Here is a 26792-nt window from a genome sequence, read left to right on the forward strand (position 1 = left end):
GGGGGAGTTGGGAGGACCTTGGTCTTAGCATAGAGTGGGGAACCCTGATGGCTCCTTGGCCTTGAGAGGGAGGGAGGGGAGGTATGGGTAGAGGGGAGGGGAGGGAAGGGGGAGAAGGAGAGGAGGGAAGGGGAAGGAGGAGGGAAGGGAGGGGGGAGGAGGAGGGAAGGTGATGGAAAAAAATAAAATAATAAAAAAAAAAGAGCACTGGCTGTTCTTCCAGTGGTCCTGAGTTCAATTCCCAGCAACCACATGGTGGCTCACAACCATCTGTAATGGGACCTAGTGCCCTCTTCTGGCATGCAGGCGGACATGCAGGTAGAACACTATACATAATAAGTAAATTTTTTTTAAAAAAACAAAACCTTGCCCTCATCGCAAAATCTGCCCCTGCCGCCCTCCTGAAGGCCCATCTGGAAACTTTACAGGTTGAGGGCCTGGCCACTTAATCCGGGAAGATACCATTCCACATCTCTTTTGAGCTGCATGCCTTCATTCTGCAGCCCTCCTGGGCGCCTTTAAAGGTGGAAGCAGATTGCAAATCAAGGTGCTGCCCAGGTGACTAGGGCATTGCTTCTGAGAGTTGTTGCATCTCATGCAAAGGGCAGGCACAGCTGAACACGGGGGAGCTGGGCTCTACCAGGGGAGAACTGGGAGGAATTCCTTCTTGGGAAAACAGAAGTGAATGAAAACAAGGGGACACTTTTATGCAGCAGAGGTACCCATTGCTCAAAACTCCACCCATCATTCTCCCTCCATCCTCTTCTTAGAACATGGGGGCAGTGAAGGGTCAGTCCTAGCATCCGTATCTACCCTTTAGAATTGAGACCAATGTCAGTGGCCTTGAAATCTCATAGGGAGTGGCGCCATTAGGAGGTGTGGCTTTTTTGGAGTGGGTATGGCCTAGTTGGGAAAAAGGTGTCACTGTGGGGGCGGACTCTGAGGTTTCCTATGCTCGCCCCCCTCCCTGATTCTGGCAAGCCGTTCATGGCTGTAAGCAAATGCTTTCTTTTTCTCAACATGACCTGGAGTAATGCTTACTGAGGTAATGTACTCCAAGTAGACAACAGAAAAAAAGCATGTTCTATATCCAAGCGGGTGGTTTCAGCTTTGATCTGAGCAGTATCTGATCGCTGTCATGATCTGTTCAGATTGGTTCGCGCCTCTTCTTCCTGCAACCGTCAGGATCCTCTCTACCACGTTCAGTTATTAAGTGAAAATCGATGCCCCGTAATGTGGAGAAGGCAGGTTTGGTTCAGATGCTGTGACCTTTGGAGAATGGGTGCTTCTGATGAAGATGTAGCACAGATCCTTCTCCTTGCTTTTTATTCATGTGTTCAACAACTTTTCTGGCCACCGGGTAGCCTCTTAGGTGATGGTAATGCAGACTGAAAAAGCCAAATGCAATTTGGCCAGTCATGCATAGCACTTTCAGTTGATTTTTCAGGCTGTTCATTCAGGGGATGCAGGCCAAGAAGCTAGATGGTCAGTGTGCTCCTGTGCAGACAGGTCCTGGTGAAGTCTCACCCCGATATCATGGGGGAGCTGGGGTCAGCCTGATGAATCTCCTTCTTTGGACAACAAAAGAGAATGAAACTTAAGGAGACACTTCCCGCCCCGTGACATTTCTTCAGGCACTCTAAGCAAGTATGACGCTTCAGTGGCCTTTTCAGTGAGAATCTCCTGTCATTTCTGGCTTTTAGGAAGGACGTTTTTGAGGGGAGGGGCAATAATAGACGTACCGAGCTTGGATGCCTGTGACCCACAGCAATGACCAGCATGGCACCATATCTAGCTCCTCAGGGAACTCCTGAACTGGGCTTTTCTGGGCTGAAACTAGGGCTGGAGCTGGCATCGTGGGCTGCAGCTGCCCTTGGCTCACCAAAGCCGAGCCTTGCTCAGGGCCATAGCCATAGTGGGGCTCTTCTTCTGGAGCCGGCGGAGAAGCATGGTGGCACTTGTGGTCGTCTGCCCTGGTGGGACATCAGGCGTGTGCTGTTGTGAAGGCTGGGTGTGCAAAAGGCCAGAGGTGGGGTCACTCAGTGGCTCTTCGTGTTAAGTGGCGACCTGATGTAGAAAGGAGGTACCAGAGATAGTGGAGGTGCAGGGCCAGGGTCTGCCGGTTTGGCTCTGAAAACTGAGGATGATATGGTAATGTTCATGGGGGAAGAGTTCATAAGCCCTCCCCCCACATACCCCGATGTTCAAAGAATAGAGAGGAACTAATAGGTCTAATCGGAGGGCTCCAAAAGGTCCCCATTCACGGACTCAGGGATCCCTTACTCCTGCCTCTCTGAGTGGAGCCACTCTGGTGCTGAACACACACACCAGGTGTGTACATTTGGAGCTCTCGGGAAGTAACACAGGTTTTGACAGACTAACCCTGATTAGCCTTCTCAGTGTCCAGATGTAGCCACGGACAGTGGGGCATGGCTGGAAGTAGAGCTCTACTTCTGGGGACACCATAGAGGCCTGGGGGCTCTTCCGGTCATCTTGTGCCCCGATATTGTCAGCACATTAGGCGTGTCCCCTTCTGAAGACTCGGTGTGGAAAAGACCAAAGATGGGCTCGCTGGCTCTTCTTCTCAGGTGATGACCACAAGGATATACCAGAGATGGTGGAGGGGAAATCCCAGGGTTCATGGGCTTGACTGAGGTGGGAGAATCAAACACCTCGTGTCTTCTTTCTAATAATACGTATGTCCCCATTATCTCATATTTTCTCTCCTATAACGAGTAAGTGATCTTTTTGATACCAAACCCATAAGACAGGAGTTCGTTTACAGTTACAGGATCTGGGTAGGGCCTACTAGGGATGTTTTCCTGAGGGTTCTTGGCCCACTGATGTTCCCGAATGTCTTCAGTATTGGGCCTCCGCTCTGGGGCAACACTGAGTATTTTAAGAATAAGATCACAAAGATTTTTAGAAATATAAGCTGGGATGTAATAGTTTCCTTTCTTTATATTATTCACAGTCACTTCTGGGGTCCTTCCTCTGAAGGGGTGGTGCCCCATGGTGATAAAATAGAGCAGTACAGAGTCCAGACATCTGCCTTCCTCCCCTCGTACCCTTGCCTCAGAACCAGTTCTGGGGCATCGTAGCTCTCGGTCCCTCGGCGCCCCTGCAGCACTGTGCCAGCTCCACACCTGGTGGCGGGTCTAAAGTCTCCCAGCTCCACATTACACTCTGCAGCCAGCAGGATGCTGTCGGGCTTCAGGTCTCGATGGACAGTACCATGCGTGGCCATGGCAGCCCTTTACGGCTGACACCAGCTGCCCGAACATTTCCCGTGCCTTTTCCTCACGCAGCCAGCCTCTTCCATATCTACTTCCTTAGATTTTCTCCCGGCGCATACTCCATCCCTGTGAAAGGGGAATGATTTGTGGGTTCTTAATCATTCTTAGGGCGGCCACTTCAGTCACGACTAGATGACGATGTCTGATTGTCACCTTCCACCGTTTCTATTGCCACCAGCGTGCAAATGCGTCAATGGGAGGCCTTTGCCACAGTGCCACGTCTGCCCTGGCCAATGGTGCACACGCAACACATTAAATTGCCTGTCTAAGGTCCTTATTCCCGGGGAAAGCCAGCCATGAGCCTTCTTGTTACTGGCCGCCTGTCCAGAAACGGCTGTGCCAAAGCCTGAAACCAACAATCAGGATGGAGATAACCAATGAGTCTTACGGGTCACCCAAATTAGCTCCCTGGTCTGTTGGGACAGAAATGCAGCCCAGCCTACAGCCTTTTCTATACAGGATACTCTTCTTCAACCTTAGTGCCAGCTCCACACCTGGCAGCAAGGGCCAGGTCTCCCAGCTTCCGTTGCCCTCCGTGTCTAGCAGGATGTCTTGGGGCGTCAGGTCCTGATGAACGGTGTGATGGTCATGGCAGCACTTTCAGGCTGACGCTAGCTGTCCAAATGTCGTTCTTTTCTTCTCGAAGCCTGCCTGCCTTTTTTCAGTATGTGTTCTTTCGAGTTCCTCCCTGCGCATACTCCTTTACCAAAAATGTAGATTCTCCATTTAAAATCTCGAAAGAGATGAATGATACGTGGGTGGGAAAGTTTTTTGGGGGACTTCAATTTTGAGGAGACGAAAATGTTTCTTTTCTTTCATTTTTATCGCCACGGGCATTTGAATGCTTCGGCGCACCACCAATAAAACAGTGCCAAATCCATCCACCCTTGCCGTCTGGGTGCACCCCATGAAATTGGCTGTGTAGTTCATCATGCTTTGAACAGACGTCCCTGAGCTCTCTTGTTCACTGCCGTCCTTTCCAGAAGTGTGAAAGCTCAGAAAATTAGAGGGAGCCCCCTAAGGTCTCCTGAGCACAGGGTTTCCATCCTCTCTTGGCAGCAGTGATTGTTAGGGGAGGGGGGCCTAGGCTGTTTTTGTGCCTGTTCACCTCATGGCTTCTTGGGCAACCACTGTGGCAGGTAAGCTCCTTATTGATTGGAGATCTCACCCCAGAGTATGATGTAGGAGGTCCTTCTGCATTTGTGTGGGAATGCTCAGAGGGGGAGAAGAGTTCATAACCCCCCTCACCCCCCCCCCCAGACACATACCCCAATGTTCAAAGAATAGAGATGAACAAAGAGGTCCAACCGGAGGGATCCAAAAAGTCCCCATTCATGGACTCAGGGATCCCTTACTGTGCTCCTCCTCCTGCCTCTCTGAGTGGAGCCACTCTGGTGCTGAACACACACACCGGGTTTGTGTATTTGGAGCCCTTGGGGAAGCAACACAGCCTTGGCAGGCTGGCCCTGATGGCCCTTCTCAGTGTCCAGCAGTACCCGGTGTTCTGCGCGGAGGATGCTGTCTCTGCCTGAGTCAGGTGTGGATGGCAGTGATGGAGCGGGTCATCTGCCTATGTGTTACTTTCATTGGTTAATTAATAAACTGCTTGGCCTGATAAGTCAGACATAGGTGGGTGGAGTAGACAGAACAGAATGCTGGAAAGAAGGGATGTGAGTCAGTCGCCATGATTCTTCGACCTGAAATAGATGTAGGCTAAGATCCTTCCTGGTAAGCCACCACCTCGTGGTGCTACACAGATTACTAAATATGGGTTAAAGCAAGATGCAAGAATTAGCCAATAAGAGGATGAAACTAATGGGCCAGGCAGTGTTTAAAAGAATAGTTTACATGTAATTGTTTTGGGTAAAGCTAGCCGGGTGGCGGGCAGTGGCCCGCAGCCTCACCACTATAGTGTGGCGCCCAACGTGGTAAACTGGAACCATGTAAAACCTGAGAGATCTTAAAAAGGAGAGAGAGAGTTTAACACAGCTTTTTGCTGTTTGCTAGGATGTGCTGTAGAGAGATTTCCTGATTCAGCAATAGTGGCAGAACAAAAGCCGACCAGCCATTTTAAAACACGGCTTCCTGGGCCCTGCCGCCGCCACTGCAAACTCCAGCTATGGAGCATTTCTGGGCCCACTTGGGATCGGGAACAAAGTAGCTGAGACCATGGCTGTGGCTCAGCTCTTCCTGCCTGGGTAGGCGGCGGGATCAGGTCTACTAAAAAGTGGCAGTTTTGAAATACCTGTTTCTGGGCTGTGCAGCCATTGCAATCTCTATCTGGCTTCTGCAGGAGACACAGTCTTTGAATGGAGCATTTGGAGTAAAGTGCTACGATTTGTTTGATGGCAGCCAGACTCGCTGTGTGCCTAAAAGGGGGTCATTGCATGCTGTGGCTCAGGCACAAGCAGCTCCGCCATGCTAGTGGTGCAGGTGGTACAGTGTGCAAGGCTCAGAGGCACAAGCGGCTCCACCATTTTGGGCTGGGCATGGCAATCTCACAGTACCTGTTTTTGACCTAGGAATGTCACTGCTTAGATTCTTTTTAAAATATTTATTTATTACTTACTATGTATACAATATTCTGTCTGTGTGTATGCCTATAGGCCAGAAGAGGGCACCAGACCCCATTACAGATGGTTGTGAGCCACCATGTGGTTGCTGGGAATTGAACTCAGGACCTTTGGAAGAGCAGGCGATGCTCTTAACCTCTAAGCCATCTCTCCAGCCAGACTGCTTAGATTCTTAAGCGCTTAGCGATTTAAGGGAGCAAATCAAACATGTTTCTGGACTATAAAAAAATTACAGATTCACAATAGGACAGATTCAGACATAAAGGACCTTAAATGGGTTACATTGTTGGATGAGTGTACGTAGGCTTGAGAGAGAAGAAAAAGAATATACAGAATAAAGTTAATGGTTAAAAAAAGGGTAAAGTCTTTAAAGAGACAGAATAAAAAAGTGATAGAGTAAAAATAAGCCACGTAAAAATGGAAAATTCACAGAGAGTCTGGATTCTTTGTGTTGTTCTGTTTTCTTTAAATTTTTTGACTGGAAAGGAGCTAAATACAGAGAGACATTTCATTACATGGGCTGCCAGGCTAGATCAGAATGGATATCATAAGAGTATGAATCTTGGATCTAAAAACATGATGCTTTGGAAAGGAGATTCTTCTTTTGTTTTCACAGAGGATGAGACCCTGTGGATTGCTTCTATCCCAGTATGGTATAATAGACCATGCCCTCCTGAAAGGTTGCTGTGAACACCTTCAGAAAATTACTTCACTCAACTGATGACTGAGATGTACCTAGCATACAGGTTACACCATAAAAGACCTGATTAACATCGCCCCCATACAGCAGGAAGAAGTTTGGAGAGAAATAACTACGTCCCTATTACCAAATATTGTTTATAAATGTTCTTTTACATTTAAAGGGGGATATGGTATAGACATGAATAATTTGCATTGGTATGGATTTTAAGGTCGATTTTGTTATATTTATATGTATTTCTAATATTGATTAAGGTATTTTGTAGTTCATTTTTAAAATGTGATGTATAATTAGGAAATATAGATTGTTAATGGATAATCATCAATAATAGTCAAGCTTGTAGTTATGTTAGATTTTCTAGATATATAGAGATATATTTCAGTTAAATAGGCATTCTTCATATTTTTCAAAGACTACAGAATATGGCATTTTAAATGTTTTAATAACTTAGGGCTTTTCATGACAATGAGACACGTCTGCTCCTGGCAGCTACTTCAAGAGGAAGATGGGTATTGACGAGGCTTCTTATGGAATTTGACAGCCATTTGGGCAAGAAACTGTTCTTGCCTAGACTGTTGCGTAAACTGGACACAAAGAACCCACAGAGAGAGGACTGCTGAACTTGCCTAAAGGTGAGATGGTTTTTCGGGGTTCCTGATTCATGAAAGAGTCTGTGAGACATTCTGCAGGACACAGCAGATAGTGACTGAACTGTCTTTGAAATTTCCTGCTTCATGGAAATGTTGGTTGGAAACTATGGGCCTGTAGGCTGAAGATGGATGCCCCAGCGGTACAGAGGAACTTTGGGTGACTGTCCAGGCAGCGAGATGTCTCTGTCATTTCTAGAGTTTTGAAAGTTGCTTATTTCTTGCTTGTTAGGTAATATTATATCCTTCTGGAGTCTTTGATGGAGTTGAAGAATGGATAGATATAGTTTTTCTTAGTTATGATAAAAGATAAATAGATATAAATATTATAACTAATTCTCGCTTGATAACTGTTTTGTTATATGTAATTTTACTATGTTAAAGTTAAAGCCTTTCTTTTTTGTTTAAACAGAAAAGGGAAATGATTGAGGAGGGTCATCTGTTTATGTGTTACTTTCATTGGCTAATAAAGAAACTGCCTTGGCCCTTGGATAGGACAGAAAATTAGGTAGGCGGAGTAAACAGAACAGAATGCTTGGAAGAAGGCAATGAGGCAGTTGCCATGATTCTTTGACCCGAGATGGATGTAGGCTAGAATCTTTCCTGTGGTGCTACACAGATTATTAGAAATGGGTTAATCAAGATGTGAGAGTTAACCAATAAACAAGTAGTGTTTAAAAGAATACAATTTGTGTGTTGTTATTTTGGGTATAAAGCTATCTGTGTGGGAGCCGGGCGGAACCCAGCCCGACGCTCCTTCTACAGCTATTGGCTGAATGAACACAAAGCCAGACTGTGTCTGCATGCTGTGTCTAAGGCCAGGTGCTTTGTAACTCCCTAAAATTGATCTGTTGCCACTGTTCCTGCTGCAAAAAGCTAGGTCATGTATTTGAAAACATGAGTTTTCCAGCCTAAGATGAGGAAATTTCTATGTCAGAGAAGACTGTGCCTAGTTTTGAGTTGGAAGACCAGGAAAGGTCCCATGAAGCTTACATAGTCCACTTCCCCAGGGTCCTTTGTCCCAGCCCTAAACTAGCAGTAATTCTGGGAAAGAAGAGAACCCTGATGTACTGACTGGGAGTAAGGGATCCCTGAGTGGCATGTCTCCTGCAGGGACCTTGCAGATCCCTCTGGTTGGACTTGTTCCTCTTTATTCTTTGAACATTGGGGTGGGGAGGTTATGAATTTTTCAACATGAACACTCCCATACTCATTGTCAGTTTGCAGACCTTCCACTTTATTAAAGTGATCCTCACTGTGTTTAACTTGTGGGTCCCAGCTGCCTTCTCCATAGGAGATGTTTTGTGATGGTAAACAGAGAAACGTTGAGCAGCTAAACTTCCCTGCTGCCAGGAGCCTGCACCAGATAGAACACCTGAATCTGCATCAGCTGTGTCTCTCACCAGCAAAGACCTCGTGATCATCCATTAGCTTGGAGGCCACAGTGTTCTCTGCTTCCATGTTCAGTTACCTTGTCTTCTCTGAACGGCCATTGCCTGAGCCTAGGGTGAGCTTTGCTAATCCAGGGACATGGGAACAGGCTATACTCTGTGCCACCTGTGCGGTCTCTCTGCTGTCCTCTCCTTCTGAGCACTCTGTCCCCTGTGACTCCCTGTGTGGATTTGTCTGTGCCCTCATCTTCCTTCAGGATCCATCTGTTCACTGTCAGGGCCTCAGGAAGGTATGGGCTGGCTTATGTTCAGGGTTCTTGGGAATCACTGTCCTTCTCATCCCGTGGCTTTCCACCCTCTCACTCCTCCCTCAGCCTCCTGGTGCCCGTGGTCTCTGTGTGCAGGACAGGAGGCCATCAGCGCTAGGTCAGACATCCTCATCCGCATCGTCACCACCATGTCTAGTCTGGAGGTAAATGGGTGCCGGCCTCTCTCTTCCTCCCCCTGCCACTGTGCCCTGTGACACAGGTCATTCCTTTCAGTGCCTAGACCTAGAATTCCTCTGAAGATGGGACTTGGCAAAGGGCCACGTGGGCGGAGGTCCTGTCTTTTCCAATCACTGGAGAAATCTGGGGATCCGTGCTCTTCACCCGTGCTTCAGTCAGCGTGCTGGGGACAAGTTCCTCAGAGGAACGGCGGTGAGAGCAGCAAGAGGCTCACAGGCTTTCCTCTATCATAACTGCTTCTCCTTGGAAGGTCACTACTGGAGGATGCTCGGGGCCTCTGAAAGCTCTTCCTTGCTGACATCTGACACGCGCCGTGCACTGACAGACATCCCTCAGCTCCTTGTCAGAATTCCTTAGGCCGTGTACCCTGGGTGCCACAGAGCCCAAGTTGGAAGCCAAAGCTTGTTATTGTTAGAAGTAAGAGAACCATCAGTCACCTGTTATCCCTGGGTTGCCAATGTGATGATCCAGAACAAAGCTGTTCTACTTTGTTTGCCATTGTGCAGATGGTGACTTGCACTTCCAGGTTACACTGCGTTACCACAGTGACGTCAAGGCACACATGCAAAGTGCTCACTCATCCCTTAGCCACGGTCAAGAGCAGGGACAAGTTTGCTTGCTTGTGCTCCACTAGAGTTTTCCCTTTCTGTGCAGTCTGGGGGTCTCTCCATATCAATTAAGATAAGCAAATCACTCTTCAGGCACGCTCACAGGTGAGCCTTTTCTTAGGGAATCCTCCGTGCAGACTGGAGTCCCAGGTCACTCTCAGTAGCACTATTGCTCCCCGTGAACACCCCAGCTCCCAGCGCTGAGAACTGTCAGTCAGTTCCATGGCCAGAGGCTTCAGCCTCTTGGTTTTGCCTGGTTCAGAGTGGACACCCAGCAGCACGTCCTCGCTTCCCTTCTCATCTTCCCCAGTATAACTGACTTTGTCTGTAGTCAGCAGGCATCACTGTGCTGTCCCCACTGTGTCTTTGCCTGATCCTTCCTAGACTTAGATTTTTTTCCCACCAGTCTATACTGCCTTTAGGTCAATCCTTCTCTTTCCAGCTCTGTCTGGCCCACCTCAAGCTGTGACACACCTCCTTCCAGTAATGGTTAGCGACTTCAGTCCACACCTACCACTAGCCTGTGCTAGCCTGGACTTAGCAGTCAGTCGATTTCAGCTCCGTTTTGGTAAGTATGTTGCCTCCAACCTTAGCCTATTTCAGACAGATGCTTGAGCTCTGAGAGCCCAGGTCACCTTGTCAAACTCTTAAAATCATCTACATTGCCTCACATAATTCTCTGTCTCCCCTCTTCTCTCTGCCTGTCCGTCTGTGTGTGCCGCACCTATGTGCTATCTTTAGCATGTGGAGGTTGTAGGACAACCCTATAAATTCATTCTCTTCAACCGCTTTGTAGATCGAACTGTGTTGCTTCCTCCTCCAAATGTTTTTGCTGGTGGAGACGCTGATGGGCATGAAGCAATGCTGGCACTTGCTGGAGAAGTCAGTGACGGCTCTGAGAAGTGGGAGCCTTGGCCTTGGCCCCCAAATGTGCTGCTGTCCTTCCTCAGATGCCAGTCAGGACAGCGAGACCATCTCTGTCCCTCAGGATTGCCTTGGTTGTTGTTTTGGGGAACCCTCAACCTCTTGGCTTACTTCTCTGACTTTAGATCTTATTGAATCTTGGTGTCCTAGTCCACTTACCCTTTTCTTTATCCCTAGTTTAGTTTTCTGTGTTTGCGAATGTAAGTATTTAGCATTTTAGGCCATTGCTCCTTGTGTTAACATACTCAGAGCCCTTGCCCAAGGGTGCTCTTGCTTACTGCTCTTAATGCAAGCAACAGTTTGTTTGTCCAGTGTCAGTGTAGTGTGTTCCTTTCCTCAGAAACTGGAACATTCAAGCCTGCAGGGAAGCTCCTTAAACGGGAAGGTCAGCAATTCAAAACAGCTTCAGGAAGGAACTCTCTAAAACTGACCAAATTCTCTGTCTCTCCTTCCCAAGATGTAAACAAGCCAAGCTTCTCAAAATTCCTCTCAGACAAGCCAAGCTACAAAGATGACTGTGAGACCAGACCAGCTGCCGGGCAGAAGCAGAAAACAGCCATGCTGCTTGGAAGAGGCTTAGACCAGCTAGGACTCAAAGGACACTCCTACCTGTGGAGCTGTTGGCAGGCTGTGCAGTGTGCTTCAGGTTCCCAGCTCTTGTGAGCTTGTCACTGAACCCGGGGTGGGCTCTGGTGGTGCAGCTGTCTTTAAATCACTGATGCACCTGTAAGTCACCTCACCCATATTCCTGTAAACAATGCCCATAAAGCTCATTGGCTCACCAAGCTGGATGTGGTGGCATCTGTATTTGGTCCCTCTCGGGCTTCCTATCTGGGGTGAGATGCCATGTATGTTGTGTCTTCCAGGGAATGGATTAGTCATACACACAACAGGTGGAAAGGCACAGGAGGACAGAAAGAGTGGTTATGAGAGAGTGAAGAGGGTGGTTATGTCTGGGGCCGTTCAGGAATTCACCAGTCTGACGGTGAAATTTACTAAGACGAGGCATTTATTTAGATTCCTGAGGCAGATCTTATTGGCACCAGGACTGACTACATCTGAGAGGGCTCCGAAAATGCAGCATTTAACCACAGTAGCCCAAGTTTTTTAGTGGAAAAAAACCACAAAGGACTGATTTGGGGGGGGTGTTAACTCACACCTGTGTGAATGTAGGCCAGTCTAACTAACCTCTATGTCCTGCAGTGGTTCTGGTCCGCTTGTTGAGCTGGAAGCAAGCTTGACTACGAAGCAGAAATAGCAGTGGGTCTTCTCATCTGTTATTCTGCAACAACAGAGAAATGGACAAGATCAGCCAATTTCAGGAATAGTTTCGTGAAGCGTGCTGCTAGGGTACAGCTTGTACAACCTAGGGGCTTGCGTGCTAACGGCAGCTTTGCTCTTTGTCTCTCAAGCATAAGGAGTTTAAACTTTAAACATAATGGGAGTATTTGGTGGAGAGGGTGATGAGTATGGTCAAAATACATCGTCTGAAATTTCAGAGAATTAAAATTAGCTTTTAAAAGAAAAGAAAGCAGCTAATACTGGCAAGGATGTGGACAACAGGGGCCCTTACACAGTGCTAATGGGACAGTAACCTAGTCTAGCCACTGTGAGAGTCAGTACACACATTTCTCAAAACAAAACACATTGGAAATAAATCATCCATATGACCTAGCTGTGCGCCTCCAGGTTATTCAGACAAGAGGACCCCAACATACCACAGAGGTACTTCACACCCATGGTTACTGCAGCACTAAGTACAGAAGCCAATTAGTAAACAAGACAGCCATGGACAGAGGCTTAGACAAAGAAAATATTCTGTCCATACAAGATGGGATTAGAAGTCTGTCGTTTTCAGGAGAATGAACCCAGCTGAGAAAGATCCCATTACGTGATAAAGCCAGCTGCAGTCCTGGATTCTGTATACATACATGAAAGCTCTACATACACAACACAGCGCGGAAGTAACACTGTCTGTGGAGACTGGGAACCACAGGGAGGAAAAGGAGTGTAGATAGAGTGTTGCAGTTGGAGGCTGCCAGAGAAAGAACACCACAAACCTTAAATTGAAAAGACTGCAAAAGAAGTCTCTTTCCTTCCTAGCAGTGTTGCCACAACACCTCTCTGCCAGGCTGGGGCTGCTGCAAGAGGGAAAGATGCAGGCTGCACTTTCTAAAGGCACAGCGCACAACTGTCTCAATTCTGGGGATGTCTTCCTATGTGAGGCATTATCATGGGTTTTGTTTGTTTTTCCTAGCAAGCAGCATTTAAGTGAGATCACAGAAGCAGAATGAGCACTTGGTTAGTATTTTGGGATAAAATTACACAACAAGAGAAAGAGGAACATTTTGGGAGATGAGCCTGGGGGCTCTGAGACCAGTCAGCCCTTTAGATTGCTGTCAAGACTCAGCCGCTGACGAGAATGACATTTGGGTATGGCCCAGTCATCCTGTGGTTAATAATCCTTAGGCTAAGCATGTGGCCCTACTAACTCTTAAGTGTTTTTCTTGTTTGTTTTTTACACAGTAACTTAGTTTAAAAATTAGTTTACCCTAAGTCCAGTCAAAGAGAGGAAAAAGCAATAATCTGAGCAAAGGGGTGGAAATCATGATGGAAATACCCACTGAAATAGCTAAGGGGAGCTCACTGACTCTGGCCAAACAGCAGGGAACCAACATAGGACCAAACTAGGCCCTCTGAATGTGGGTGACAGTTGTGTGGCTGGGGCAGACTGTAGGGCCACTGACAATGGGACCATGATTTATTCCTATTGCTTTTACTGGCATTTTGTAGCCCATTCTCTTTGGAAGGAAACCTTCCCCAGCCTAGATATAGTGGGGAGAGCCTTGTGCAACGCTTTGTTGACTCCCCTTGGGAAGTCTTCCCCTCTCTGAGGAATGGATGGGGAGTGTGATGGGGGTAAGGTGAAGGGAGTGGGAGGAGGGGAGGGAGTGGAAATTGGGATTAGTATATAAAGTCAGAAAAGATAGTTTTTCAAAAAAATTAATAAAAAAATTCAGTTTAAAATGGAACTAGATTTTTAACCATTACAATAGCGAGATACAGGGAGGAAAACAGTCAACATATATACATACACAAAATCTTTTATTAAACTTTGGGAGCTGGAGAGATGACCCCATGGGTAAGAGCCCTCATTGCATTGCAGAAGACCTGGTTTGGTTCCCTGTAACCACATGGTGACTAACAGTCTCTAACTCCAGTTGAGGTCACTCATTAAGACTACACTGGAGGACTGGAGAGATGTTTCAGGAGTTAGGACACTGGCTACTCTTCCAGAGGACCTCCTGGTGGTTTACAGCCATCTGTAAATCCACTTCCAGGGGATCCAGCGGCCTCTTCTGGTGTCCATGGACACTACCCAAATAGACCACAGATATACATACTATAAAAAAAATCTTATATTAAAATCAGTCTCCTAAGTAAGTCCCCAGTGAGGGTGATAACTGTTATGTAGGATGGTGAGGCAGGGCCCTGGCTGACAGGAAACTTTGGCTCCTGGCACATTGCCTGGCTTGAACATGGCAGGTACTGTTGCTTCTCTGGCAAGAGTCGGGTGAGCTTGGGGAAGAGTCTAGGCCAGGTTGTCCTGGGTCGTGGGGATGACAGTTGTCTCCCGTGGTCCTGGATTCACAGTCCTAATGTTCAGGAATAGACCCACTTGGCCACGGGAGAAATTCTGTGAGTTGTTGTACAATAGTGACCAGTGCTGTGATGGATGGAAATTCGCGCATGCTCAGAACAGACGGTCGGGACCCATACCTGCCTCCCTGCCATCCTTCCGTCTCACTTCCCTTAGCCCCCTCTGCTCTGTACATGAGAGAATTTATTTCCTGGAAACTGACCACTTCCCTCTCTTAGAGCCGTTTCCAAGAGCAGCGTCTGTTCCTGGAAGGCTTCCTGCCGTCTTCCCATGTAAAGATCTGCTCAGTGTTCAGTCAGAACCTAAAGAGTTCTGCTTGAGAAGAACTGACACACACAGCCCTCCCCTCAGTCAACAGCTGTTCAAAAATAACCACTCCTGAAGTAGAGCGGGGAGGGGTGTGTGTGTGTGTGTGTGTGTGTGTGTGTGTGTGTGTGTGTGTGTGTGTGGTGATCCGGAGTAGAACATAGTGGGTAAGAGCATGGAGTGTTCATGCAGACCGGGGCTCGGTGGTGTTCCAGCTCCCTCTTCTGGCCATGATAGGTAACTGCATCCACATGGGGGAGTTCAGGTTTGGTCGCACACAAGCACAGGCGCCCTCCACACACAGACACAGAGAGCTAAAAGTAACGCTTTTAAAGAGGAAAATACTAAGTGGACTTTTGCAGAAATAAGCCCTTCAGACATTTTAGATTTTATGCCAATCTGAGTAGCACAGTTAGAATTTCCTATGTCCTTCCCTGGAGATCACTAGGAGCTACCATTTTTATCAGCTGGATGCACTCTTAGCCACGATGCAGGAAAACACATAATCAAAATGCCATCAGACAGCCCACAAGCTAACACAGCATTAGGGATTAGCCTTAATGAGATCATACACGTGTTGGCACATGTACATGCAAGACAGTGCAGTGGTTAGCTCACTTGCAGAGACCCAGGTTTGGTTGCCAGCTCCTGCATGGTAGCTCACAACCCCTTGAAAATTCAATTATGGGGGATCCACTACCCTCTTCTAACCTCCTCAGAAACCAGGCACTGGGGTGGTAGACAGACATCCATGTTGGCAAAACACCTTTATACCCCAAATAAATCCCATGTGTGCCTCACAGGGCAGCTGTAAAGAAAACATTGACTAGTAGGAGGGGACCATAACAAAACCACAAGGCCTTTTCTGGAGGACTCTTGTCCTGTGCTCCCCTTCTTCTAGTCCCTGTTCATTCTTACCTGCAGGAAAATCAAAAGCAAGAAGAAGCACCCAGTTCCTGAACAGCCTGCTGAGGAGACCAGCTTCTTCTCAGTGGCCCATTGGAAATGTCTGCACACAAAGGCAGCAGGCTAGGAACCTGAACCGACAGGCAGAAGGCCTTTCCCTGTCTCTGAATTCCTTAAATGTAGCATTGCACACATCCAATTTTCTGCCTTAGAACTCCTCCTACCTATGGTGAAGTCTACAAATGATGGAATCTGTTGGTACTCACCTCACAGTCACTGGGGGTGAAAATGGAGAAACACACAGGACCGCATCCTGCCACTTGGACAAGCTCTGCATGCAGCGTCAGGAAGCATTTGAGAGCAGAGCTGCTTTGGCAGTTAGAATAAAGAATGGCTTGTTCAGTTTAGGTATTCCTCCATTTTAAGTGGAATACTTAATTTTACCATAGAAATAGGATTTAAAAAGAACTCAGATCTAGAAATACTGTTTTTAAACCCAGTGTTCGAGTACAGTGTACACTGCACTTAATTGGCAGGAGGACTCCGTGTTCCTGCTAGGAATGACTCTTCGGACTGTGCCGGACTCAAACCCATGTTTCCCCTTAGTGACACACCATTCTATAGCAAGTATTTTTATTCTTCTGTTTGTCAGGCTAATATGTGTTTGCAAAATTCATGCGACATAACAATATAAGTAGCAAAGGAGAAAGGATTCAGAAATTCCTCTCTACCTACTTCACGAAGGATGACTAAGCTGGGAGTGTGCTGGGAGTGTGCAGTGATAGAGTGTCCCCCTATCATGCATGTGGTTCTGGGTTCTGTGCAAGGCACTGAATATAAATTAAACAGAAGTAAAAGTAATGGCTTCCAAGCAAATGTGAGTAAGTTTTATGGATAGTAGAAATTCTGTGTGATTTTTAAGTTGTTTCCGTATGTCATTATTTCAAAAGATGACATTACACGAAGTTTAATGTTTTGTTTGGGATCACTTGTGACTCATCGTTGGAGAGCCCTTCCAGAGATAGCTGTGTGATTTGTGAGGTCTGTGCTTACAACTGAGCAGTAAAACCCAAAATGCCTACCAAGTGTTTCCTGTGTCTTCACGGCGAGTGACACAGTAAGGGACAGAGGAAAACGGCGCAAAAGAGCCAGGGCATTGCTTTATCAGTGCCGGATGGAAGAAGCCAGGCAAAGAGGAAAGGCTTCCCTGGACAAAAGCGGGTGCGGAGGAGAGAGTTAGAATATTTGCCAGTTGTAAAAGCCAGCCTATCGGCAAGAATGATGTAACCATCCAGGGACAGCACAAGAAAACACAGTAGCCTGCTGGGAACATCTTGCGGTGACTAGCATCCTTGGGCTGCCCCTGGATCTTAAAATCCTCTACAGCAGCACCAAGTTCCTCTCTCTTTTGCCCTGCACTGCCATCTAGTGGACAATGGTCTGCCCACTCCTTGGCGAATCTGCTTCAGAGGATGTGAGGGTCTGGGCTTAGGAGCTGAGTTCTGTCATTTGAGACACAACAATCTGTGTTGTGAGAGGGCCACTTGTTGGTTCCCAGCTGCTTAGCCCGGAAAACCACACAAACTATATTACTAACTCTCACACCTTGATTTAACCCATTTCTATCAATCTATGTATCGCCACATGGCAGTGGCTTACCAGAAAAGATTCAGTATGTCTGACTCTGGAGGCTCCACGGCGGCTCTCTCCTCCTCGGCCTTCCTCCTCCCAGCATTCAGTTCTGTCTTCTCCGCCTACCTAAGTCCCTCCCTTTCAGGCCAAAGCAGTTTCTTTACTCATTAACCAATGAAAGTAACCACAAACAGAAGGACCTCCTACACCAAATGCGGCCATAGATACTCTAACTATGACAGAAGACATAATCACTATAGACTTTGACGATCCAAACACTTTGACCTAAAAGAACCAGTTTTTCTTGAGTTGAAGTTTGAAGCCCGTTTCTGTCTCTCATCACAACACAGCCATTGCTTCCCTGGAGCTGGACAAGAACTGTCTGGGCTAACTAGGCATGAAAAATCTGGTCACTAGGAGCAGTCAGGTTGAGGACACTGCTTATGATGAACAAGCCCCAGGGGAAGGGATCTTCTGCCTGAGTAAATGAGGGGCAAACTAAAACCATGATCCCTGGGAAAGGGTATCAAATTCAGGAGAAAGGAAGAATCTGCACGATGGGAAATGGAGGCAAGCCTCAGCAGCAGTTCCCCTTCCTCTCTCCTCCCCTCCCTCCCTTCTGCATCCCCCCCCCCATCTCCCGGAACCTCTCTCCTGTTAGAGGCAGGGTCTCATTACGTTGCTCAGGCTGGTCTTGAACACATGGTCTTAAGTGATTGTCCTGTATTAGCCAACCGAGTAGTCATTAAAGGCATGTGCCACTGCACCTGACTTTCCCCCTTTTTCTAAAAATACAAAACCCAAATGACAGTTGTCGTCTTGATTTGGCACACACACACACACACACACCCCTAATGGAACAAAAGTTTCATAGAACAATGTTTAACCATTTTACAGACAACACATTCAGAAGTGTTCTATTTTACCTTTTAACACGTCCACACATCTGACAATCAGGATAGTTGCTAAGCAATGCATCCCTGCGTGGCTACATTATCCCGTCAACATCATAGTCCCTCACACGGGAGGCCAGCCCTGTGAAACCACTGTCCACGCTCAGTACATGACTTACTCTTTTATTGAAGCACAGCAAGTGTACAGGAAAGAAATAATGGTGTTAAGTACAGGATGTGTAAATTTCTACACTGTAACTATGCTCATGTGATCTATAGTTTAGTATGTTCTAGCTTACCTCATTTTTATTGTAGCAAAAATATTTATAGCATATTATACCTTTTAGCAAGCTTTAAATATACAGTTCTGTTGCATTAAGAACATTCACTGTTTTGGCCACCAGAGCTTAATCGTTTTGGTGAACAGAAACTCTATACCAACAGAACAGTAGCTCTCCCTCCGCTCTCCACTCCTCCAGTTAGCACCATTTTACTTTTGACCCTAGGACAGACATTTATTCTAAGAATCTTCTATGAAAGGATGACACATGGCCACACGTTATCTGTTTGTTATGGACCTGGCATCAAACACTGTGTCTCTAAAGTTCTCTATGTTATATATCAAATTTCCTTCCTTTTAGGGATGAAAAATGTATTGTGTGTGTGTGTGTGTGTTTCTACATTTTGTTTCTTCATGTGTCGATGGACACGTGACATGCTTCTGCTTCCCATGGCTACTATGACAAGGCCATTGTGAGCACGTGTAAACAACACTACTGTGAGCACGCGTAAACAACAGTGCTGTGAGCACGTGGACATGAACATAGCCATGGGCAGGCATGTGTACACAAACACCGCATGGGCACGTGTGAATGAGCACCACAGTGGGCACGTGTACACAAACACTGCCTTGAGCATGTGTACATGAACACCGCTGTAAGCATGTGTACACGAAAACACTGCCATGAGCACATGTACATGAACACTGCTGTAAGCACATGTGAATGAACACTGCAGTGGGCACATGTACACAAACACTGCCTTGAGCACCTGTACATGAACACCACGGTGGGCATGTGTACACGAACACCGCTGTGAGCACATGTGAACGAACACTGCCGTGGGCACGTGTACATGAACACCGTGATGGGTAAATGTACACGAACACCGCTGTGAGCATGTGTACATGAACACCGCTGTGAGCATGTGTGAACAAACACCACCATGAGCACGTGTACACGGACGGGCATGGGCATGTGTACATGAACACTGCCATGAACACGTGAACAAACACCGCGGTGGGCACGTGTGGCACGAACACCTTCTGAGGAAAGATTTTAAGAGTTTTAAAGAACTCAAACTATAAAAGGTTCATTTAGACCGGGAAACTGGATGGCTTAATTACTAAGCACAAGAAATACCATTTTAGGCAGAGAGCTATTAACGACAGCTTTAAAAGTTGTGTCTGGGAGTGGCAGCAGTCTCGTAGGTGAGCTTAGGCACGAACACAAACTGTGTATTGTCGGTGCCCTCAAGCATTATTTTGAGGTTAGTTTTTTCCACAAAAGCCCTGGATGGAGATTGTTCCCTACTGTCCTGGACATAAGTCAACCTGTGCTGCTCAGCCGTCCTGCCACAACAGAGCAGTGTGACTAAGTCCTCACTTTATCCCAGGTCTCCAGTGTCAGCTTTATTTACCTTCTCTCAGAATTATTGTCTTGTCCTTAAATAGTTTGATTAAAACCAACTACAATCAAGACATTGCACATTGTACACATGTATTAAAATTAAAATGCTGTTCTGCATTGCATAATTACATATAACTGTTGATTGAGTTTTCTTTCCAGCCTGGTTCCTGTAGTCATTAAGTCCCAAAGAAATCACATAGAGGTCTACATTAGTTATAAACTGATTAGGCTAGTAGCTCAGGCTTCTTATTAACTCTTATAACTTATATTAGCCCATTATTCTTGTCTATGTTAGCCATGTGGCTCAGTACCTTATTCGGCAAGGTAGTCGCATCTTGCTTTGTCTGTGGCTGGGGCACAACAGAAGACTAGCACTTCTGTCTTCCCAGAATTCTCCTGTTCTCATTGACCCACCTCTACTTCCTGTCTGGTTGTCCCGCCTATACTTCCTGCCTGGCTACTGGCCAATCAGCATTTATTTAAATATATATTGACAGAATACAGACCATTGTCCCACACCATCAATTTATATATATAACAATGTTGGTAACATGGCTCAGCAGGTAGAGTGCTTGCTGTCAATTTCAGTCTTTGGGATCTACATGGTAGAAGGGGAGAACCAGCTCACAAAAGTTGTCCTGACTTCCACATGCATACTGTGGCATACGCATGTGCACATGTGCATGCGTTTGTTCACAGACACACACACACCCTCAAGTAAATCTTTTAAAAATGTATAAAGGAATGTATGCAGCATGCCAGTTACTAGTTAAGTGATTTAAGTTCCAAGACGTCACAAGGTAGGTGCAGTGTATTTCAGAGCCAGATTTTGAGACCAACTTTGCAGGCATGGTATTGATTAGGGATCGATACCTGTGGAAAGGAGGCAAAAAAAACAGACCTCTTAGGGAGAAGTTGACCTACATTACAGACCAATAATGTTGACCTTGCAGTGGGTTCTGGAATGCAAATGGCCAGTGAGAATGGCCCCTTGGTGGTTGGCCAAGGCACTACAGACGTTCAGTGGTGTGGCTCACACCAGGAAGACTATGCAAGACGCTCTGGAGCAGGGCTGCTCCCTGAATTAGACGCAAGTGGAAGCTGTCCCAGATGACTGACACAGTCCTTCCTCGAGAGAGCTACAGGCAGTGGTCTCCTAGCCCCACTTGCAAGAAGGATGCTTTTGTGCTTAGAGACAAAGAGGAAAACTTGCAACAAAGAGGCAGACTTGGTAAGCGACTAGTAGCCTTAGGATTTAATGAATGCAAACCTTAACCCGAGAGTCCCAATATAGGCAGTAAATGCATGGAAGAGACGTTCCACCTCATTTGAAATTATATAAATGAAAGCAATGAAACAAGACTGTCACTGCCTATGATCGTAATCCAGGAGAAGGACAACTCATAGAAGCGAAGAGGAGCCGAGCCTGGGTAAATGAGCCATCTTAGGAAATTATTTGTGGGAGGGCAAATCGTGGTAACATTTTGAGAAAGTAATTTTTGCGATGTACTTGAAGATCCTTAAAGTACATGTGGCCTGCTAGCCAGGTGTAGTAGTAATCTTTTGCTGTGTTACAGACTTATCCAAACTTAGTTATTTAGAACAATAAGTATGCATTGTAACATCAGAGGAATTTGGAAATGGGCAAGACATGAGCTGGATTGCAACCACCAGAAGCCCTAATGCATGCTGGGACATCTGTCACCCAGATGGTACCCCCTTGTGGCAAAATGCCTCAATATCTCAATGCCTACTGGCAGGAGGCCTTGGCTTGGCTGCAGGGGTATGTTTGCAGGCCACTTGCACATCACTAGGACATTGTAGGAGACTCTTATAGTGAGTGATCCAAGAGTAAGAGCGGAGCCACATTGTCTTCTCAGACCACCCTCAAATGACTTATCTGTGCCACATTCCATTCCTTAGAAAAGGGTCACTAAGTTCAACTCACATGTGAGAGGCAGGGAGAAGGTCCCACAGAACACAGGATAATCAACAGTATTGTAGACAGTTATAAAAACTACCCCAATTTGTCAATAACCACGAATTATTTTCATTTCTCCCCAATACAAAATATACTCAGCCTGCAGGTCCCCCAGAAGCCGCGTCCCTGTAAGGCATCTGCACGGGCTCGGGACGTTGACACTTTATTATTCCCGGGTATGAAAGAGGCTCCTTGGAAACAGTCAGGTTCGGCTTCACAGACACTGTAGCTGGCAGTCTGCAGGCATGCGAGTGCAGAGCAGAGCCAGCTGCTGCATCTACTCGTTTGTGCTGTCAAAGCTCGAAAAGGGAGAAACATGGCCCTCACACGACCATGAAATCAGCGCATGTCAACTGTTTATCCCCTAATGGTTCGTCTATTGAAATGGTAAAAACTGCTTCAGAAAGCATTTCAAGGAGCTGAGTGCCCACGAGAAAATTTAAAAGGACACCCGAATTAGATTGTGACATCAATGCAGAACTGTATGCCTAAACTCACCATGCCGAGGATAAACCCAAATAGTAAATACCAGGCTGGAGAGATGAGTCAGTGGTTAAGTGTACTGTGCTTGCCTTTGATAGTTACTATTATTTTATTTTTTGTATGTGCTTTACATATGTCTGCATGCTTGTCTGTGAAGCATGTGCCTTTTCCCCAGAAGGCCAGAAGAGGACGTAGGATCCCTTGGAACCAGAGAGAGATACAACTGTTAACCACCATGATGGTTATTGGGAATCGAACCTGGGTCCTCTGGAAGAATAGTCTCTTTCTGATCGAACATGAGCCACCTGCTCTTTCTCGAGCATGTCAGCTCTCCTCAGGATCTTCATGGCGTAGATGTGCCATGTGTCTTTCTTCTGGACCAGCCACACCTCTCCGAAAGCTCCTCTCCCGATCACCTTCAGATACTCAAAGTCTTCCAGGCCAAGTCTGGTCCTCTTGAGGCTTAAGAACTCTGTTTCTTTACGAGCATGTTGTGATCGGCGTAAATTTTTCTCCTCCTCTATCCTTCTTCTTCCATGGCCGCTTCTAATTTCTTCTGGTTTCTCTCTCTTCGTGCTGCAAAATCAGGTTGCTATAAAAATTCTCCAGTGTGAGCTTGGCCACAGTCACTCTCTCCCTGGTACGGTTGCTCATAGGAAAGGTGGTTGTTGCCCCTGCTACCCTTGCCATAGAAACAGAAACTGCCCGGGTACCCACGGCTGCTCAGCCTTCTCAGCCGCCGGCTGGGCGAGCCTCTACCGCGCCAAGCCCCGCCCCGCCCCGCCCTAGAGGCGGGGCCAAGTTGGCCGCTCTGGATTCTTGTGAAGCTTGACTCCAATTTTTTTTTTTATGTCAGTGTAACCCTGATCTAAGCACTGCTACAGATCTAAGCACTGCTCAAAATGAGGCGTTATAATGACTTTCAAGTTTCATCGCAGGCCAGGAGAGATGGCTCTACAATTAAACGTTCTTGCTGCTCTTGCAGAGTACCTGAGTTCAATTTCTGCTACCCACATCTCAGGACTCTGAATAACCTGTAATTCCAGCTCCTGGGACATAGTTCCTTCTTCTACTCAATTCAGGCACCCACAGACACGAACACACACATCAGTAAAAAGAAAATTCTTTTTTTTTTTTTTTTTTAAAAAAAAAGATTGCTTTGGGCAACTCTTGTGTTTCAATATGCCTTTCAGAACTATTTCCTCTAGTTCTATGAAGGATGTCATTGGTACTTTAATGGAGTTGCATTAAAACAAAATTACTTTTGGTAATGCAGATTTTTAGAAAATCAATATAAATTCTCCTACATGAGGGAACTCTGTGTTTGTGTAGGTTTCTGTGCATGTGTCTCCTTCAGTTTCCTTCATGAGTGTTAATTTGCATTGCACGTCTTCAGTTAAACTTACGTCTAGACTTTTAGATTCTCCTCTCCTCCCCACTGCTCTCTCTTTTCTTCCCCTTTCGTCTTTCACTTCCCATTCTCTCCCTCCTCCCTCTCTTTTTTCTTCGTAGTTACTGTGAATTGCATTATTTTCACATTTCTCATAATTCTTGTTACTGTTATGAAAATGCTACTGATATTTACATGTTAGTTTTATAATCGACAATATTACTGAATTTATCACTTTTTTTAGGTGTCTGAGTTTTTTTTATTTTTTAAAATTTTTTAATGGCCAAATTTCTTATTTAATGGTTTATGCTCCTTAACATTTGTTTTATAATGACATAGTTTTTTATTTATTTTAACTTCTTTTTTCCAAATTCCTACTCCCTCCCTTTCTTTCCCTCCCCTCCCTCTCCCTCTACAGACCCTCCCACCCCACCCCCTCCATTCCTAAGAGAGGGCCATGCACTCCGCCTTGTGGAAAGCCCCAGGCCCTCCCTACTACATCCAGGCTGAGCAAGGTTTACATCCAAAGAGAATAGGATCCCATGAAGCCAGTGTATGCAGGACAGACACACTCCAGTGTCACTGTCAGTGGCCCCTCAGTCTGCTCCAGCTGTCAAACCCCTTCAGAGGGGCTTGGTTGTTCCCATGCTCGTTCACTCCCAGTCCAGTTGGAGTTGGTGAGCTCCCATTAGCTCAAGCAAACTGTCTCAGTGGATGACCCCTCATGGTCTTGAATTCCTTGCTCATACTCTCATTCTTTCTACTCTTCAACTGGATCTTGGGAGCTCAGTCCAGTGCTCTGATGTCGGCCATTGCCTCTGTTCCCATGTGTTGTTGGATGAGGGTTCTATGGTGATATTTAAGATAATCATCAGTCTGACTACAGGGTAAGGCCAGTTCAGACACCCTCTCTTCTATTGCTTAGGGTCTTATCTGGGTTCATCCCTAGGGGTTCTTGGGCATTTTTCTAGAGCCGGGATTCTTGCTAACTCCATGATGGCTCCCTCAGTCAAGATATCTCTTTCCTTGCTCTTTTTCATATGAAGTTGAGTATTGTTCTTTCAAAGTCTATGAGGAATTTTGTGGGAATTTTGATGGGCATTGCATTGAGTATGTAGATTGCTTTTCGTAAAAGGCCTGCTCTGGTAGAGATTTCTGGTTCAGGCCTGCTCCAGTGGAAGTTTCCGGCTTGGGTCTGTTACCACAGAAGTTGCTGATTTACGCCCGGTCCTGCAGAGGTCTCTGGCTCAGGTCTGCTTTCTCAGCAGTGGCCCCAATAACAATTTATAATCAACACCTTAAGCAATAATAAGCATCCATAACCCACTGAATGACCAAAAACAGCCATCCCACCTTTTGGGAATGTGGGTGTTTTCTTTAGACTGTTTCATGTTTTCTTGGGACCCTGGAGTGTTTAGGGACCTGGAGAAAATTAAGAAAAATGGCCAAATTCTGGCTAAAAGAGATTTGAGGCTGGAATGTCTCAGCCAGCAGCCTGGAAGCCGTTCTGTATGGGGAGCTCTGAGGAAACTGCAAGAGAAACACTCTGAGAGACTGGATCACACCGGCCACCTACTTCAGATTGGTGTCTCGTCCTGTGCTCTGAAAACGCATAAGCTTTCAAAGGCAGCACACATACCTGCGCTAACACAAGTATGAACTGTGTGTTGTACACAAGCCAACAAAAGATGTTTTTTTGTTTTGTTTTGTTGTATGTTTGAACAGGTGAACTATACCTCCCCCGTCTTGCAGTTATTCCAGGTTTAATTCTGTCTGTCTGTAGTCAGGATTTTCAAGGGGTCTTCCCCCAATCACACCTGACTCTGTCAGCCTGGAAAGAACCCACACCTCTTCTACAATGTAACATATGCTTGACTTAGGGAATTGTAAAGATGTATAGGTTGGTTTAATTCAGTAGTTTTTTATAAAAATCCAATGTGTCTCAGCAGCTGCTGTTGTTTATCGGCAATCAAAAAAAATGAAAGACAACACAATACTGTGCAGGATCCAGATTCTCTGTGTGTATCCCACAAAGGTACTATTTCAAAACTACTTTTGACTATATCCTTTTCTTACTTTTATTTTTAAGCCCACACACATTGCTAAACACATTGTAGCCTGTTTAAAGGGTTTTTTTTTTTGTCTGAACCTCCTTTACTGCCCATCTGTAACTTTTCCTGTCTACATGAGCAAAACCTTAAGCTGCCTAGCAGTTTAGCTCATGCTGTGTTGGCTGCTGAAGCTCTCAGACTGTGGCCAGGAAATGTGTCTGTACCTTGGTCTGCATGAGAGACTGAAGGACTAGGAAGTCATATCTGACTACATTTTTGTGTGTTTGGAACTTTTTAAAAAAGCTTTCTCAGGTCTTATATGGAAATATGTGCCTGGACATTGGATGCTGTTTTTAATCAGGCTTTTCTTTGGAACACCATATCACAGAAAATGACATAGAAACTTATTATTAACTGTGAATGCTTGGCTGACAACTTAGACTCATTTTTAATGAGCTGTTATAACTTTAATTAACCCATTCCTATGCATCTATGTGGTGCCACATGGCTTATGGCTTAAGTCCCCAAACTCAAGGTAACAACCATGCAGATCAAATTGCCAAGGAGTCTGCTGTCTTTAACCCAACTTAGGAGGTAGTTGCTGGCCATCTCTTGGGTGCACCAAATTAAAAAAAAAATCAAGCTTACTTCAAATTTGGCTTAAAATGTTGTAGGGGTGTTATTCTTGTCATTGGCTGTTGGGATTAACAATCTCTGGAGGCCCCAGCAAAATTTGAATGTGTAATCTCTGTTGAGGTTTTTAGTGTGGTAGGAGCACTGGCCTACAGCTGAAATCCTGAGCTATACCTCGGCAGACTCTGTCTGCTCATCAAAGTGTGTGTGGGGGGCTCCTTCCTTGTTCTCAGTCCTCCCACATTTCTTTTCCTTTCTTACTTATTACTGATTACCTTATAACACACGCATCATTTAATATTGTACTTATTATGTGGTCCTGCCTGCTGGAGAGCGACTTTGTGGTACTCTGCTCTCCCAGCTGAGATGAAGGGGAAGCCCAGCCAATCACCTTGTTTGTAAGGCGTGTCCCCCTTAGGCTAATATTTACTTATAAAATCTTGCAGGGCGGCCGCCTTCTCTTTGTTTTCCTGCACTCTTCGCTGGAACCTTGGCTTTTGTAAGTTCCCCTTTCTTTCCTTTA

General features: G+C 46.1%; 1 protein-coding gene and 1 pseudogene across 4 annotated transcripts in view; one reads left to right on the forward strand and one right to left on the reverse strand.

The window, feature by feature from the left end:
* LOC119804008 (laminin subunit alpha-1-like) overlaps window positions 1-11434 on the forward strand; it is a 36771-nt gene extending 25337 nt beyond the window's left edge. For 3 of the 4 annotated variants that reach the window (XR_006020688.1, XM_038315556.2, XM_042054290.1), the window contains one exon: window positions 10164-11434. The gene's annotated coding sequence lies outside the window, so the exon portion shown is untranslated. The remainder of the gene's footprint in view (window positions 1-10163) is intronic. The other variant, XM_038315553.1, reaches the window with a different exon arrangement.
* Window positions 11435-22437: 11003 nt separating this feature from the next.
* LOC121677011 lies at window positions 22438-22885 on the reverse strand (annotated as a pseudogene).
* Between the last annotated feature and the right edge of the window lie 3907 nt (window positions 22886-26792).

The sequence above is a fragment of the Arvicola amphibius genome, chromosome 18 (genome assembly GCF_903992535.2).
Source record: "Arvicola amphibius chromosome 18, mArvAmp1.2, whole genome shotgun sequence".
NCBI lineage: Eukaryota > Metazoa > Chordata > Mammalia > Rodentia > Cricetidae > Arvicola > Arvicola amphibius.